Source organism: Oryctolagus cuniculus, chromosome 13, assembly GCF_051225735.1.
Source record: "Oryctolagus cuniculus isolate XC-2025 breed Fujian yellow rabbit chromosome 13, ASM5122573v1, whole genome shotgun sequence".
Lineage (NCBI taxonomy): Eukaryota > Metazoa > Chordata > Mammalia > Lagomorpha > Leporidae > Oryctolagus > Oryctolagus cuniculus.
This window is the reverse complement of record NC_142879.1, coordinates 46,810,023-46,826,794: the sequence shown is the minus strand read 5'-3', so window position 1 is coordinate 46,826,794 and position 16,772 is coordinate 46,810,023. Positions and strand designations below refer to the sequence as shown.

Sequence of the window (16,772 nt, the reverse complement as noted above, 5' to 3'; positions counted from 1 at the left end):
GTAAAAATCTAAAACATTTCCTGCAGTGTCTTAGAAAAACCCAAACTCTGTACAGTAAGTCAAAGATTTCCACTTACGTATGTGTACTTGAAAAAAAAAAAAAAAAGCAGCAGCAAACAACTTGACTTGCTCGGAAGGAAAAATAAGTCTGTTGAGGTGAACATTCCCATCTCACTCTTAGTCTACAAATTACCTCAAGGAAAACTCAGCAGTGAAAAGTGGCTTGCAAAGATTGCATGCCCCTCTATGCTCAGGTTCTATTGCAATGAAAAAGAGTTTTATGCAAACTGTTACACAAAAGCCCTCTGGTTATACATGTTAATCCAAACCTCCCCTAATAGTCACAACTTTAACAATCCTTTGCACATTGACAATCTTACCAAGTTTTGAACAACTTTATTGAGATATTGGCATATCATAAATTCATTCAATTAAAGTATAAAACAACGGTTTTTCATAAATGATTAAACTTGTACAGATCATCACCACAATCTGAAACATTTGTATCATCCCAAAAAGATACTCGATACCTCTTAGCAGTCACTCTCCCTTCTGTCTCTTTTTCCCTAAACCCCTCTCTCAGGAAAGCATTAATCTATTTTATCAGTCTATAAATTTGTGTATTCTGGACTTTCCATATAAACGGATCCATGCAATGTATGGGCTTTTGTAACTGGCCTCTTTCACTCAGTAAAATGCTTTCAAGGGTCATCTATGTCGTAGCATGCTTCCATATTTCAGTGGTTTTTATTGATAAATGCTATTTCATTGTAACACACAGTATTGTATTTATTCTTTCACCAGTTGATAGAAATTTCTCCTTTCAGCTACTATAAATAATGCTACTACAACTAGGTACTAGTTTTTCTGTGGACACATTGTTTTCATTTCTCTTGGGTGTTTACCTAGGAGCAGAATTGCTGTGTCACATGGTAAATCTGTTCAGCCTTTCATGAAACTGACAAACTCTTTTTCCAAAAATGACTACACCACTTGCAATGCCACCTGCTTTTCTGAGGATTCCAGTTCTCTACAATCTTGCCAAATTGTCTTTGGAATTCCACCCATTCTAATAAATGTGAAATAATACTTTATTGTGGTTTTAATTGTGTTTCCATATGAATAGTTTTATCATTTCTTAATCCACAAAGCAGCTTTAAGACTGGAAGCACATGACGTTCACAGCCCGTCATGCCTGCATTAGTCCAGTTGCTCCTAAAGCCCTGTTCAGTTCATCAAAGCTATAATCAGAGTAAGGAGACCAGTTTAAATAACGGCATTTTCCCTCTGTCAGAGAGGCCAATTCAGGAAGAAAAGTTATATAAGCTGTCACCTAAGTAAAGTCATCTCTAAAATATATTGAGACACATTTCAGCTACTGAAATTCAGTGTAGCAAAAGCCATAAACAATTGCAGGGTGATAAACTCCAGGATTTGGGTACAATATTTCTTCTTTCCCACTGAGAAGTCAGAATTAGAAAACACTGGTAAATTTTCTCCTTATCAAAGCTTATCACTAATAGATAAATGAATGGCAATAGTACTGCTTCCTCACTAGTCCAACTGCTCCCCACAACTCACATATTTTCCTAAGGCTTCTTCCTAAGGATTTTGCTTTTTACTTTAGGCAAACGTAGGCTAGAGCCATTACTGTGTGTTATGAAATCAAGGACACAGGGACTATTAATATATGTATTGCAAAATCTCAAAATATCTAAGTTTCCATTTATTCCCTGTGACAAGGTTTCCTGAATCTTTACTTCATTTGACTATGACTGGCCTGTATAGCCTCTGACGTGAATTAGAATTTCTAACCCTTCGAAAGCACAGGGATTTGGGATCAGCTGTTTAGCCTAGTGGTTGAGATGCCCACATCTCACAACAGAATGCCTGGGTTCAATTCCCAGCTCCAGCTCCTGATTCTAGCTTCCTGATAATGCAGATCCAGGGAGTTAACAGTCATGGTTCAAATGCTTGGGTTCCTGCCATCACCTTGGGAGACCCAGCTTCCATCCATGCCAGGGAACCACTGTGGACATATGCAAGTGCTGGGAGTCTCTCGCTTGCTCGCTTGCTCACTCTTTCTCTGAAATATATTTTTAAAAATTTTAATTAGCTGGGGCCAGTGCTGTGGCGCAGAGGGTTAAAGCCCTGGTCTGCAGTACTGCCATCCCATATGGGCACCAGTTGAAGTTCTGGCTGCTCCACTTCTGACCCAGCTCCCTGCTGTGGCCTGGGAAAGCAGCGGAAGATGACCCAAGTGCTTGGGCCCCTGCACCCACATGGACGACCCTGAAGAAGCTCCTGGCTCCTGGCTTGTGCAGCCTGGTTGTTGCAGACATTTGAGAAGTGAACCAGGGGGTAGGAGACTTTACTCTGTCTCTACCTCTCTCTGTAACTCTGCCTTTCAAATAAATAAAATAAACCTTTAAACAAATTTTAGTGAGCTTAGATTTAAAATAATAACAATAACTAATAATAAATAAAATACAGGGATTTGGGATTCAGAGAGACAGGCAGATCACAGCTGTATTGGGTATGTCTTCAGATTGACTTAACATAAATAATTGAACATATATGTGTATATATATATTTAAGATATGGATGCTATACATTATATTCAACAACTAATTTCTTTTTATTTAATCTATTTGTGATAACATTTTATATCAATTTATCTCTTTCAAAAACAGTTGTATGTATACTCATTATGTGAATGAGGAACCATTTTATAATTAGTCCTACTGCTGGACACTTGGAACAAATATCTAAGCTTTCCATCATTCTCTATACTCTTTTCTTCTTGCCTATTGTGGAGAGTGCCCCAGATGTGGGGAAGAAGATAGCAGCCACTCATGTGGCTTAGAGAAACTGGAAGAGATTTCTAGACTCTGGCTTTAAGAATTATTGGGGGCCAGTGCTGTGGCATAGTAGGCTAAGCCTCCACCTGAGGCACCAGCATCCCATATAGGCTCCGATTCGTATCCTGACTCCTCCTCCTCCCCCTCCCCCTCCTCTCCCCCTCCCCATCCTCTTCCTCCTCCTTCTTCTTCTTTTTCAGATGTATTTATTTATTTGAAAGGCGGAGTTAGAGAGAGAAGGAGAGACAGAGAGAAAGGTCTTCTATCTGCTGGTTCACTCCCTCAAATGGCCACAATGGCCAGAGCTGTGCGGATCCAAAGCCAGGAGCTTCTTCCAGGTCTCCCACGCCAGTACAGGGGCCCAAGGACTTGGGTCATCTTCTACTGTTTTCCTAGGCCATAGCAGAGAGCTGAATCGGAAGTGCAGCAGCCAGGGACTCATACTGGTGCCCATATGGGATGCCAGCACTGCAGGCAGCGGCTTTACCCACTACAACACAGTGCCAGGCCCTGCTCCTCTTCTGATTGGGAAAGCAGTGGAAGATGGCCCAAGTGCTTGGGCCCCTGCAATCCACATGGGAGACCCAGCTGAAGTTTCAAGGCCCTGGCTTATGCTCGCCCCAGCCCTGACCTTTGTGGCCATTTGAGGAGTGAACCGATAGAACTCGTTCTCTCTCTCTCTGTAACTTTGCCTTTGAAATAAATAAAACTTTTAAAAATATATAAATAAATAAAAGAAACCGAGTACATGTGTGTGTGTGCCTTTGTGTGTGTGATAAAATCTCATAAAATATTCATAGACAAGATTGTCTCATTAAGTGTTTATTATCTAAGTTCTTGTTAACTTAAATTTATGTAGGGAAATATGTCATCTGAATATTATCAACTGAGAAAAACAATGATAACATTAGCACTCATTCTAATATTCCTTCATGGCTAACTATTTAATGTCCAATTATTCAATATAAATAAATTACAAAGTGAAGTTGAAAGTCTCATGAAAAAGACTTTATGAGGCCGGCGCCGTGGCTCAATAGGCTAATCCTCCACCTTGCGGCGCCGGCACACCGGGTTCTAGTCCCGGTCGGGGCGCCGGATTCTGTCCCGGTTGCCCCTCTTCCAGGCCAGCTCTCTGCTATGGCCAGGGAGTGCAGTGGAGGATGGCCCAGGTGCTTGGGCCCTGCACCCCATGGGAGACCAGGAAAAGCACTTGGATCCTGGCTCCTGCCATCGGATCAGCGCGGTGCGCCGGCTGCAGCGGCGGCCATTGGAGGGTGAACCAGCGGCAGAGGGAGGACCTTTCTCTCTCCGTCTCTCTATCTCACTGTCCACTCTGCCTGTCAAAAAAAAAAAGAAAAAGAAAAAGAAAAAGACTTTATGAATTTGATGAAAAGATTGGCAAACTATTGTAATTACAAGCTAAGTTGTTGACAAATGAGAATCTGACACTCGTAGCCAACTAAACTGAGAAAGAGGAGAAAAACACACAAAGATGGCTACTGAACTGCTATTTCAAAATGAAATAATTTGATTATGCAAGGATGAGCAAACTGAAGAAGACTTTACAACTTTTTGCAAACGTGACCCTATTTATAGTTAAGCTACAGGAATCAAACATGACGTAAAGAAATTCATCAAGAAGGGTGCAGTGAGTTAAGCCTCTACTTTCAATGCCCACATCTAGTATCAGAGTGCTGGTTCTGGTCCCTGCTTCTTCATTTCTCATCCAGTTCCTGATGAGGATCCTGAGAGGCAGCAGACAATGGCTCAAGCACCCGCGTTCCTGCCAGCCACGTGGGAGACCTGAATGGAGTCTGGGCTCCTGTTTTCAACCTGGCCCAACTGCAGTTGTTGCATGCATTTGGACAGTGAACCAGCAGGTAGATGATTCTCTCTCTCTCCCTCTCTCTCTCTCTATCACTCTCTCTGTCTTACCCTCTATCTGTCACTGTGTCTTTCAAATACATAAATAAATAAAAACCTTAAAAAAAAAAAAACTTACCAAATCATCTTAAGACTGATAAATTTTTTAAAAATTACCACTACTTTTATTCTCTAGAATCTTACTAAGAATACACTTCCAGGGCCAGCACCATGGTGTAGAGGCTAACGCTGCCACCTGCAGTACTGACATCCCATATGGGTATTGGTTCTAGTCCTGGCTACTCCACTTCTGATAAGCTCTCATTAATGCACCTAGGAAAGCAGCAGAAGATGGTCCAAGTCCTTGGGCCCCTGAACCCACATGTGAGAGTTGGAAGAAGCTCCTGGCTCCTGGCTTCAGATCAGCCCAGCTCTGGCCGTTGTGGCCATTTGGGAAGTGAATCAGTGGATGGAAGACCTCTTTCTCTGCCTCTGCCTCTCTGTAACTCTGCCTTCCAAATAAATAAATAAATCTTTTTTTTTAAAAAAAAAGAATACATTTCCAACAACATTGTTACATTTGTAACATAAATTTAAATATAAATGAATTTATTTAAAATAAATATAAATATTATAAACTTATTTTATAATATTAGTCCTTATTTTTAAGATTTAGACAATCCAAACTGGATTTTTTTTTTGAAGATTTATTTTATTTATTTGAAAGATAGTTACAGAAAGAGGGAGAGACAGAGAGAAGTCTTCCATCTGCTGGTTCACTCCCCACATGGCCTTAACAGCCAGAGCTGAGCTGATCTGAAGCCAGGACACAGGAGCCTCTTCCAGGTCTCCCATGTGGATGCAGGAGCCCAAGGACTTGGGCCATCCTCTGCTGCTTTCCCAGGCACATTAGCAGAGAGCTGGACCAGAAATGGAGCAGCTAGGACTCAAAACGGAGCCAGTATGGGATGCCAGCACTGCAAACCAGGGTTTTAACCCACTTCACCACAGCACCAGTCCCCAAACTGCATTTAAAAAAAAATAAATATTTACTACAAAATTTTAGTCCCCATCTGGAGATATAGTGAAACGTTCCTATAATATAGAATTCTTATAGGAAAGTTATAAAAATCAACAGCCACAGCAGAAACAAAAAACACACATAGGCTAACAACCCAGAGAACCCACTATTCACGTTTTGGCCCATAAACCTCCAAATTTTTCCTCCACAGCTATGCGCGTGTGAGCATTGTTCAATATCAATGACTTGTCAGGTTTCTGTTTCATGTAAGCTATATTGTTCCTGTCTAGATTTCTCTAAGCTTCTTCCATGGGGAATATTTTCTTAGTTCTTCATACTTAGGAGTAACTCTATTGATGCTTTCTTTCTGATCTGCTTCAGAGAAAGCAACAGGTTCTGTTGATGGAATTTATTCATTCTTGCACTGACTATGCCCCTTTTAAGAAATAGCTAACCAGAAAAGCTTGTGTGCCATGTTCTCCAACATTATTTGTTTTCATTTTGGCCTCCTAAAGAGTCTTATTAGACATTTTTTCCAAAGAGTCTTATTAGACATTTTTTCCCAAGTGCTGACCAATGGCATTTTAGGGTTGCAGGTGCACACTATATGTGTGTGTATTCACTATCTTTTTGTAAGTATCTTAGTTTTTCATCGCTGCTGTAACACATTATGACAAATTTAGCAGCTTAAGCAACACGAATTTGTCATTTTCCCTTCTGTAGGGCCGTAAGTCTAACACGGGTCTCACAGGTGCGTCTCACTGCACTACAGTGACAGGATCTGCTGGGTTGCATCCCTTTATGGAATCCCAGAGAAAGTTCACATTCAGCTTCCAGGGGCCGCCTGTGTGCCATGGCTTGTGCTTCCCTTCCTCCAGCTGCAGAGCAAACGCAGTGTGTCTCTGCCTTTCCGCCATGGTCACATTGCCCCCTTCTACTTTTAAGGACTCTTTTGATTGACGACATCGAGCACACCTGGTTAGTCCAGGAAACTCTCCCCTCTCAAACTCAGTGAACCGGCACTGCTAATCCCACCTGCAGCCTTCACTCCCTGTGCCATGTATGTGCTCACAGGCTCTGGTGGTGAAGCAATGGACTTTCCTGGTGGAGTGAGACCCCACCAGAGCCTTGATCTGCCTGCCAGGCGGGCTGTAAACCTTCGTCATAGCTAAGATTTTTCTGGACTTCCAAGTATCGGTGTTTACCCCTTTAGCACAGCATCACCCACACTGAGAATGCACTCCAGGGAGCAGGCTGTGCCCTGATCTCTTTTTCCCAGGTAGTCGTTCTCCATAGGCTATAATAAAAATATGTCAAGACACACACGTGCACATTTATGCACACTTTCAAGATAAAGCTAACAACACTCATTCTTTTTCCAATATAGAAATTCTCGTTGTTGACTTCATCTCTTGGAGCCATATTAACAGCCTTTGTCTCTCCGGATTACCCGAGAGGCACACAGTAGCATCAAATAAAGATGTTTTTATTTGAAAAGAATAGAGACAGACGGGGAGAGACAGAAAGAGATCTCTCATCTGCAGGTTTACTCCTCAAACGCTTCAATGGCTGGGGCTGGGCTAAGCCTCAGCTAAGAGACAAGAACTCCATTCAGGTCTCTCACGACTAATGGCAGGGACCCAAGATATGTATTAGCAGGACACCAGCTCTGAAATGGAGAAACCACAACTTGAACAGGTACTCCATCATGGGATGCAAGCATCTCAAATGGAGCTACAGAGAGGTCTTTCATCCACTGGTTACTCCCAAGAATGTCACAAAAGCTGGCGCAGGACCAGTCTGAAACCAGGAGCCAGGAGCTTCTTCTGGGTCTCCCATGTGGGAGCAGGGGCCGAAGCACTTGGGCCATATTCTGCTGCTTTTCCAGCATATTAGCAGGGAGCTGGGTCAGAAATGGAGCAGCTGGGACTATAACAAGTGCCCACATGTAAATCCAGCGCTGCAGGCAGCAGCTAAACCCACTATGCCACAACACCAGCCCCATCGAGTGCATCTTAACCACCAGACCAAACACCTGCCCCTGCTTGAGATACTTGAGGGAAACTGAGGCTACTCACGTGGTGGGATCCAGCTGAGGGGATCATTGAAAATATCACAAACTAAAATATAGACTGGAAAAAGAATGATGCATACTTAAAACTTTTTCCAGATTGCTCAGTATCTCTGCTTCTTAACTCTACTTTTGCTATAAATAAACTATTCCTGGGAGTTCTTCTGCAATACTGAGTTTGGAAAACACAGAGAAGAATAAACATTCGCCAGGGAAACCATCCGCCTGTTGTCTTCTTTTTTTTTCTATCTGTAGGTAATGCTGAAGGAGCAGCAGGCATCTGGGTGTCTGGGGCCTGGAGGCTATTCACACCAAAGTCTTTTTCTTTTTAAGCAAAGGCCTTGAGCCAAATCATCAGGTTTCTGTTCTCTCTGTTACATCAATTAGCAGTACCTGAAAACCCAATTCGATTTAATTTTCTTGAAATGGAAGCACAGCAAAAACTTGTCTTTGTCAAAGGAAGGGTAGCAGAAAACATGTACCCACTATCAAAGATGATTACACTCTGGGCTTCAGGGCAGCAGAAACAAACCCCAAAGAATGGGGGCTGGGAAATGGGACAAATTTAAAACACATTTATTTCTGCGTAGGTAATTACTTGGGAAGGAATGCACAGGTTCTATAATCTACAGATCATTGGCAGCAGCCGGGGGGGCTCTTGCAACAAAGCAGCTGCTTGCTCCAGTCCGGTCTCCCATCGTTTTGAAGTCCAAGGATTTGGTGTTTCCCGTGCCTCCATGTCTAAGAGGATGTTACAGAAAAGCCACAGTTTAATCAAAGAAGGAATTCTTAACACTGGGACAGACTGAATAGCTTGTCAGTATGCCTGGCTTGAACCCCACCTTATGTCCAACTTCATGTCAATTTAATGTTTGCCCTGGGCTGTGCCAACACGCTCAGTGCTAGGCATTTCCTTCTTCTGTCCATCTGTGTCTGCAGACCACTCAAGCTATGAGCCAGCTGTCCATATCCCAGAGAGGAATCTCTGTTTTTCAAACTAGGGAGTAGCCAAAACAACCCACTAAACCCTTCAACTTGCTCAAATGGAAATAGTTCCCAGACCCAAAGTCTCAAACACTCTGACCCCCTCCATCACCAGCCCCTACGTCCTGGCAGGGCTCCCGCTCACCTGGGCTCTGGGCAAAAGCTCCGGCTCCAGTCCCGACTTCCACCACTCCTGCCTTTCACAGTCGTTCACAGTCACCAGAGAGATCCTGTGGCAGTAAGATTGTCACTGCCTCCGGCAGCTCCTCTTCTGAGAATACAACGCAAAATTCTCACCTTACCAAACACAACCCTCCTGATCCGCCAGGCAGTCTGCTTGCTTGCTTTCTCTTTTTTCTTTCTTTTAAAGATTTATTTATTTATTTGAAAGACAGAGTTACAGAGAGACAGAAGGAGACATGAAGAGGGGGAGTGAGAAAGAGAGAGAGATCTTCCATCTGCTGGTTCACTTCCCAGATGGCCACAGTGGCAGAGGCCAGACTGAAGCCAGGTTCCTGCAGCTCCATCCAGGTCTTCCACATGGTGCAGGGGCCCAAGCATGTGAGCCATCTTCCACTGCCTTCCCAGGTGCATTAGCTGGGAGCTGGATTGAAAGCAGAGCAGCGCGGACATGAACTGGCACTCATACGGGTTGCTGGTATTGCAGGTGGTGGCTTAACCTGAGTCATCACCATGCTAGCCATAAGGCAGTCTTCTTGCTGACATCAATTCCAAGCATGCATTGCTTCCCTCACAGGGATCCAACTACATGGGTATCCTCAGTTTCCCTCAAATACCTCAAACAGGGGTGAGTATTAGGCCCAACCATTATGACTCCACTTGGGATGCTTGCATTCCATATTGGAGTGCCTGGCTCAAGTTCCGGCTACTCCACTTCAGATACAGCTACCTGTTAATGCACACCCTGAGAGGCAGCAGCGATGGCTCAAGGACTTGGAGTCCTGCCACTCATAGGGAAGACCTGGATCAAGTTCCTGGCTCCCTGCTTAGGCCTGGCCTAGCCCTGGTCATTGCAGGCATTTGACGAGCAAACCAGCAGATGAGAGATCTCTTTCTATCTGTCCATCTCTTTCTCTCACTCTCCTTCTCTCTCATCTATCATCCATCAACTGCCATCTCTATCATCTGTCTGTATCGATCTAACTCTCTCATTTCTTTTCAAATAAAAACCTTTTTTAAACAATAAACCCTCAAACACGTTCCTGCCCTTGCTGTCTCTTCTGTGGGGGATGCTCTGCTCTGGGTGCCTGATGGACTCGTTCCTTCATTTCTCTCAGGCCTCTCTGTAAATGCCACTGTCCTGAGCAGCTGTCTCGGGCCACCCGACTTAGAATCGCCCTCCTCCATCCTCTCCTGCCTTGTCTGGCTCTGTTTTTCTCCCAGTGTCTTATCACCCTTTATCATATAATTATTTGTTCATAAGCTTCATGGCTCTCCTCACTAGAATGCAACTCACATGAAATTAGGATCTCTTTCTTCCTTCTTTCCTTCCTTTTTTATTTATTTATTTGAAAGGAAAAGTGACCAAATACCTGCAACAGCTGGGCCTAGGCCAGGCCAAAACCAAGAGACAGGGACCAGCATCTCCATCCTGTTGTCCCACATGGGTACCAGAAACTCGAGTACTTGAGCAATCTGTTGCCTCCCATGTGGTGGGGTTCTATTCCAGGCATCCACATGGGGTACGGGTGTCCCAAGTGGCAGCTTAACTCACTGAGCCACAAGGCCTGTCCCAGATGGTTTTCTTTATTAAGTGGTATAAGTCAAGTATCAGAACTGTGCCTAGGATATACTTCTTACTTAGCATCCACTTAATGAGTATCTTCCATGTGACCCATGCAAGGTTGACTCAAAGAAGCTTCTATCCTCACAGTGGTACCCCAGAGGAATGAGTGGATAGGGTAGGGAGAGGAGAACAGGTTGCCGGCTGAAGCAGAAGCCAGACAACCTGATTTCAAGTCAAAGTAGGCCACTTTCAGGGCCAGCGTTGTGGCATAGTAAGTTAGGCCTCCACCTGCCAGCATCCCACATGGGCACAGGTTCGAATCCCGGCTGCTCCACTTCCAATCCAGCTTCCTGCTAATGCACCTGGGAAAGCAGCAAAGGATGGCTCAAATGGGAGACCCAAAAGAAGCTCCTGGCTCCTGGCTTCAGCCTGGCCCAACAGATGGAAGACCTTTCTCTCCTTGTAACTCTGCCTTTCAAATAAATAAAAAATAAATCTCTAAAAAAGACAAATTAGGCCACTTTCTATCTTTGAAATTCCCTCTAATGATTTCACTCCCTTAGCCTCAGTAGACTCATCTGTAAAGCACAGAAATAATGTTTGCCGCAGCAAATCATTGCAAACATGAAATGAGAGCATGTCCATGGAAGCGCTTAGTCTGGTGCCCAGAAAAACAGAGAGCTACCAAAATAGTTTGCTTAGCAAAAGAACAAATACACTAACTAGCCTGGGAGTACCAGCTGAGCAGCGCCTTTGCTGCCAGCCGTTTCCAGTGTCCATCTCTGTAGGGCTGTACTTGGAGCTTTCTTATGGGATGGGGCTGGATTATGTTTTCTATTCCTCAATTTTTTTTCCACTGTAGGGAAAGGAAAAACTCAATAACTTTATGGACTCTGCTTGAATTGTTCACTTGAAATTCCACTGTACATATTTAGAAATGAAAATGATCAGCCGGTGCCGCGGCTCACTAGGCTAATAATCTGCCTTGCGGCGCCGGCACACCGGGTTCTAGTCCCGGTTGGGGCGCCGGATTCTGTCCCGGTTGCCCCTCTTCCAGGCCAGCTCTCTGCTGTAGCCAGGGAGTGCAGTGGAGGATGGCCCAAGTGCTTGGGCCCTGCACCCCATGGGAGACCAGGATAAGTACCTGGCTCTTGCCATTGGATCAGCGCAGCGCGCCAGCTGCGGTGGCCATTGGAGGGTTAACCAACGGCAAAGGAAGACCTTTCTCTCTGTTTCTCTCTCTCACTGTCCACTCTGCCTGTCAAAAAAAAAAAAAAAAAAAAAAAAAGAAATGAAAATGATCCCTGGGGGCCAGTGCTGTAGCATAGCTGGTAAAGCCGTTGCCTGCTGTGCCAGCATCCCATATGGGCACCAGTTCAAGTCCTGGCTTCTGCACTTCCTTCCCAGCTCTCTGCTGCAGCCTGGGAAAGCAGAAGATGGCCCAAGTCAAGTCCTTGGGCCCAAGCACCCATGTGGGAAGACCCAGAAGAAACTCCTGGCTCCTGGCTTCGGATCGGCCCAGCTCTGGCCATTGCGACCATTTGGGGAATGAACCAGCGGATGGAAGACCTCTCTCTCTCTCTCTCTCTCTCTCTATGCCTTTGCCTCTGCCTCTCTGTAACTCTGCTTTCCAAATAAATAAATAAATCTTTAAAAAAAAATGATCTCTATAAATGAGTGAGTCCCTGAGCCCTTACTGAAAGATGAGAAAGGATTCAAAAATATCTGCAATTCTCATGCCGAGCTCCAGTTCTTGGAAAGCTTGGCCACTGCAAGGGAGATTTCGTCACAGGAAAGGGCTTTTGGGTCCCACACACTCCAAAGATTGTTGTTCTGCCTTCTGGTGTCAGGCATGTTGACTGCACAAAGGCACTGGAGGCTGGGAGGAAAAGTCGCTGTGTGTCAGTCAGGCTCAGAGCTGGCTGTGCTACTCAGGGTAGAAATATAATTTCAAATACGCTAGTAAAGATGTTTACGAAGATGGCTGCTGAATCCCAGAAATGAAGGGGGAAAAAGTTAAAATTCCAGTAAGTGTTATAGCAGAAGGTTTGGTTGTCTGATCAAGGCTAGAAATGGAGGCGCAGTGCTAAAGGAGTAACTTGAAAAGAGCCTTCGAAAGTCCTTTACGGAAGTGGGATGAGAGATCTTATTAAACATGGTGACATGCACACTGCTTTTCTATCTTCATTCATACAGCTGTGGCATAGTTCCTTAGCATGCGTGCAGCATGTGTGTGCATGTGTGGGTTGAGATAACTCATACTAAGAAAGCATTTCTCTCTTTATTATTTTCTCACATTGGCAGAGAGATGTACCCAGCTTGTACTTCATATGTAGAGATATAGATAATATAGATAGATATAGATATAGATTTAGATTTATATATAGATATAGATATTATCCATCTTGTTGAAAATCTAATTTCTGATTTTATTACGCTTGTAGAAGAGCTCTATGCAATTATGGCTTTAAAGTTTCTTTACTTCTTGAAATGTCCTCTGGCTTTGGGGCTATATTATAGTATCAAATAATAGTTACATTTGCATCTGAAAATGAGCTAATTAAACCATTATGCTCCAAATAGATTTTTCTGAGTAGAACAATATCAAATACATGATGTGTAATTTTTATATAGACTTCTAAAACTATCCAAACTTATTAATATTAACAAATGACTGGTTTTTGAAAACAAATAAAATATAATAAGAAAAACTTGAGAACATCAATCACATTTAATGGTATCTTAGAAGTATACACTTTATTTTGAACCATATTATTTTTAAGAAATGAAACATAACAACTCTCTCTTTCCCAAAGAATAAATAACTCTCATTTATAATTTATTACTTTAATTAGTCCCTTTTTATTATGCACACATAAAGTAATGGATTAGTCCTTTCAACAGCCAGAAAAAGAGCTATCAGATAAAATTATTCCAGAACATTTCAAAGCACACAGAGCTCAGTTTCTCAGTTTGGCAGGGTCTGGGGTACATGTTAATCAACTGAATTCATTTTACCTGTCTTCAGGCTCATAACAGACCAGAAGACTCTTAAATTTGGCTTGCTTGCTCTTTTCCTTCAAAGAAGTCCCACCATTTAGGAATCGTCATATTTTTATCAAGCATATACATAAACTCCTACCAGTGCAATTTTAATTTCAGATGTCAGTGCTTGGCTTCCCAGAGAGCTTTGGCTGGAAGAAATAGCCAAAAAGACCCTGACACTGTATTTAATCAAATGGCGCTGCCAGTCTCAGCAGTGCCTCTTCAGGTCCTGGAAGTAATATTATGTCTCCATTTCCTTTGAAATGTGTTCTGAATTGTTCTATGTGGGACACACTGCCTTTGGGAAATATCAAGTATATTCACAATGATAAAGGGGGAAAAATTCTAGTGAAATACGGGGGGGTTTGAATTTGTTCCAAGACTGCATCAACTCATTTTTTAAAATCATTTTCTGATGCCCCATTATTGCCCTCAAGTTCATTCTAAAACCATACTTTACCTAGGTATTGCCCTCTAGCCGGTTCTTAATGAGGATTTAGGGTGGTTTGCAGTAATGTAACTGAGGGAATTCCTCTCCAACCCCAACATATGCTTTCTCACTCATTTCAATTTCTTTAATTGGATATCACTGTGGAAAATACTGGACTTCAGATTAGTCTTGCTGAATACCTCAGTACGTATCTGTATCATCTACAGTTTTATTGGACAAGAATTGCCTTGAAACTCTAATGAGTAACACAATGGAAAAAGCCTCTGTGCCTGTTAGTGCCACAGTTAGACACAGCATTCTGGATTCTAGACAGTCTTGATATTGGTTTCTGGAATGATTAGCCTGAAGGGTTCTATCTCATGGTCTAGTTATATTTTGTATCATTCTGGCGTTGGCAGTGCTATTAAGTAGAAGTTAAAATACATTATTTAGATTTCCAGTTAAGCTATTCCAAATGCAAAATCAACAAATAAGCAACCAACCAACACCAGAAAAATAGAAGATATCCACTAGGTGATAGTAACACCTTTTCCTATCTTCTCCTATTCTGTTTTCTCAATTTTCTATAAAAAGAAGCAATCAATTTTATAATAATGCATTTTATATTGAATATAGTAAAAAAGTCCCTGACTCTAAAAAACACACTATAAATCCCATAACACTATATGTAAGGGGATACCCTTGCTCAAGTATGTGCTGAGGTTATCTATGGGTAATCTCTGAAACTGTCTTTCAAAAGTGTTTAGCAAAAGAAAAGAATAAGAATTAAAAGCTGGGAGCCATCATTATGATGCAGTGAGTTAAGCTGCTGCCTACAACAATGTCATCATCCACTCTCAGAGTGCCAGTTCAAGTTCTGGCTGCTCCACTTTCAATCTAGCTTCCTGCTAATGTGTCTGGGAAAACTGTCAGAGATGGGCCAAGTGTTTGGTCCCCTGCCACCTATATGGGAGATCTGCATGGAGTTTCTGGCTTCTGGCTTTGGTCTGAACCAACCCTGGCCATTGTGTCCATTTGTGGAGTAAACTAGTGGATGGAAGATCCTCTCTCTCTCTACTTTTAAAAAAAAAATTGATTTGTTTGAAAATCAGAGTCATGGGGTGTGGGGGAGAGGGAGAGGAAGACAGGGAGATCTTCCATCCATTGGTTCACTCCCCAAGTGTCCCAAATAGTCAGAGCTGGGCCCATCTGAAGCCAGGAGCCAGCAGCTTCTTCTGAGTCTTCCCACATGGGTTCAGGGCCCCAGGGATTTGGGCCATCTTCCACTGCTTTCCCAGGCACATTAGCAGGGAACTGGATCAGAAATGGAGCAGCTGGGACTTGATGTTGCTGCCATAGGCGGTGGCTTTATGCACTACACCATAGCGCCAACCCTCATAAATAAATCTTAAAAATAAAAATAGAATTAAAAGCTGTTAAATTATTCCACATTAAGATAGGTAAGGATATGACAACTAAATTCATTGCATGATCCTTTACCAAATTGTTGATTTAAAAAAGTTATAAGGACAGCATTGGGAAAAGTGGGGAAATGTGACTATGTTGTGAATACCAGATGATGGAATTGTATCAGTGTTAAATTTCTTGGGTGGGATGACTGAATTATGGCTATGGAGGGAAACATCTTGTTCTTAGCAGACAAGGGCTTAACTGTTCAGAGATGATATGTCAAGATATGAGAGTATTTCCAAATGTTTGTGGGAAAAATGGGAGTAAAAGATAGGTTTATTTTCATACAAATAATTTTTAAAATCCATGCATAGGTTTTTCATAATAAGCATTTTTCTTTTTCTTTTTTTTTGTGATGAAAAAACTATGCATGGATTTAATAAGCATTTTTCTATGAATTTTCTGTAATTTATAGAAAAGTAAACCTCATGAGGTAAAATGTTAATAATTGATGAATTTTGATAAGTGGTATATGGATGTCCATTGTATTATTCTCGCTACTTTCCAATGAATTTAGAATTTTTCAAAATGGAGAATGGAGGCTAACAACATGATGTACTTTTAGTTCAAAATATCCTCAATATCCAGAAGAAAAGTATCAGGTCATTTTGCTTACATTAATAAGATTGGCTTTCTATATTAATCAAGGTGGATTAATCCATTAGTCTATTTTAGTTCAAATAGCAGGTAGTGCATTATTGTTACTTATTAGCTTTATTACTTTCCATTTCATCCCATGACAGAATAGTCAGATAGAGCTAAAGTAATTGAAGCCCCTGAATTTGAATATTTATGGAAGGGTTGCTCTTTGAGCACTTTCAATTAAACAAAATAGTTTGGGGAGCGCAAGATCTGAATTTTGCTAATGGACAGGTAATTTAGGATGTTTTCAATTAAAGTTACATGCTCCCTACAATATCATTTAGATATATATCTTCTAAAGGAATCTTTTACTTTTTAACTACCTGGAGAAAGATTGAGAAATAAGAAATAAAAGTGGGAAAATGTTATTATAAGACTCAATTTAAAGTAATGTGCTTGTTTTTGCTTTCAGCTCAAATTTTGGATTCGGATGTAACGTCCCCAAAATGCCTGAGCTATAGATTATTGCTCAAAGAACAGTCACAGCCATTCCAAAGCTCAGTAGGACCATCTTCCTGGCCATAAACTAGACTGTCTGGGATCTTTCACATTATAAATCACATACAACAGGAAATAACTAGTCCATAAAATTGGTAAGCAGGTTTTAAAAAGTGCCGAAGGGAAAGTCAGATCTTGAA

General features: G+C 42.2%; 1 long non-coding RNA gene across 1 annotated transcript in view; it reads left to right on the top strand.

The window, feature by feature from the left end:
* Nucleotides 1-16,772, top strand: part of LOC149122577 (uncharacterized) — a 135,695-nt gene that overhangs the window by 12,309 nt on the left and 106,614 nt on the right. The gene's annotated exons all lie outside the window — the stretch shown is intronic.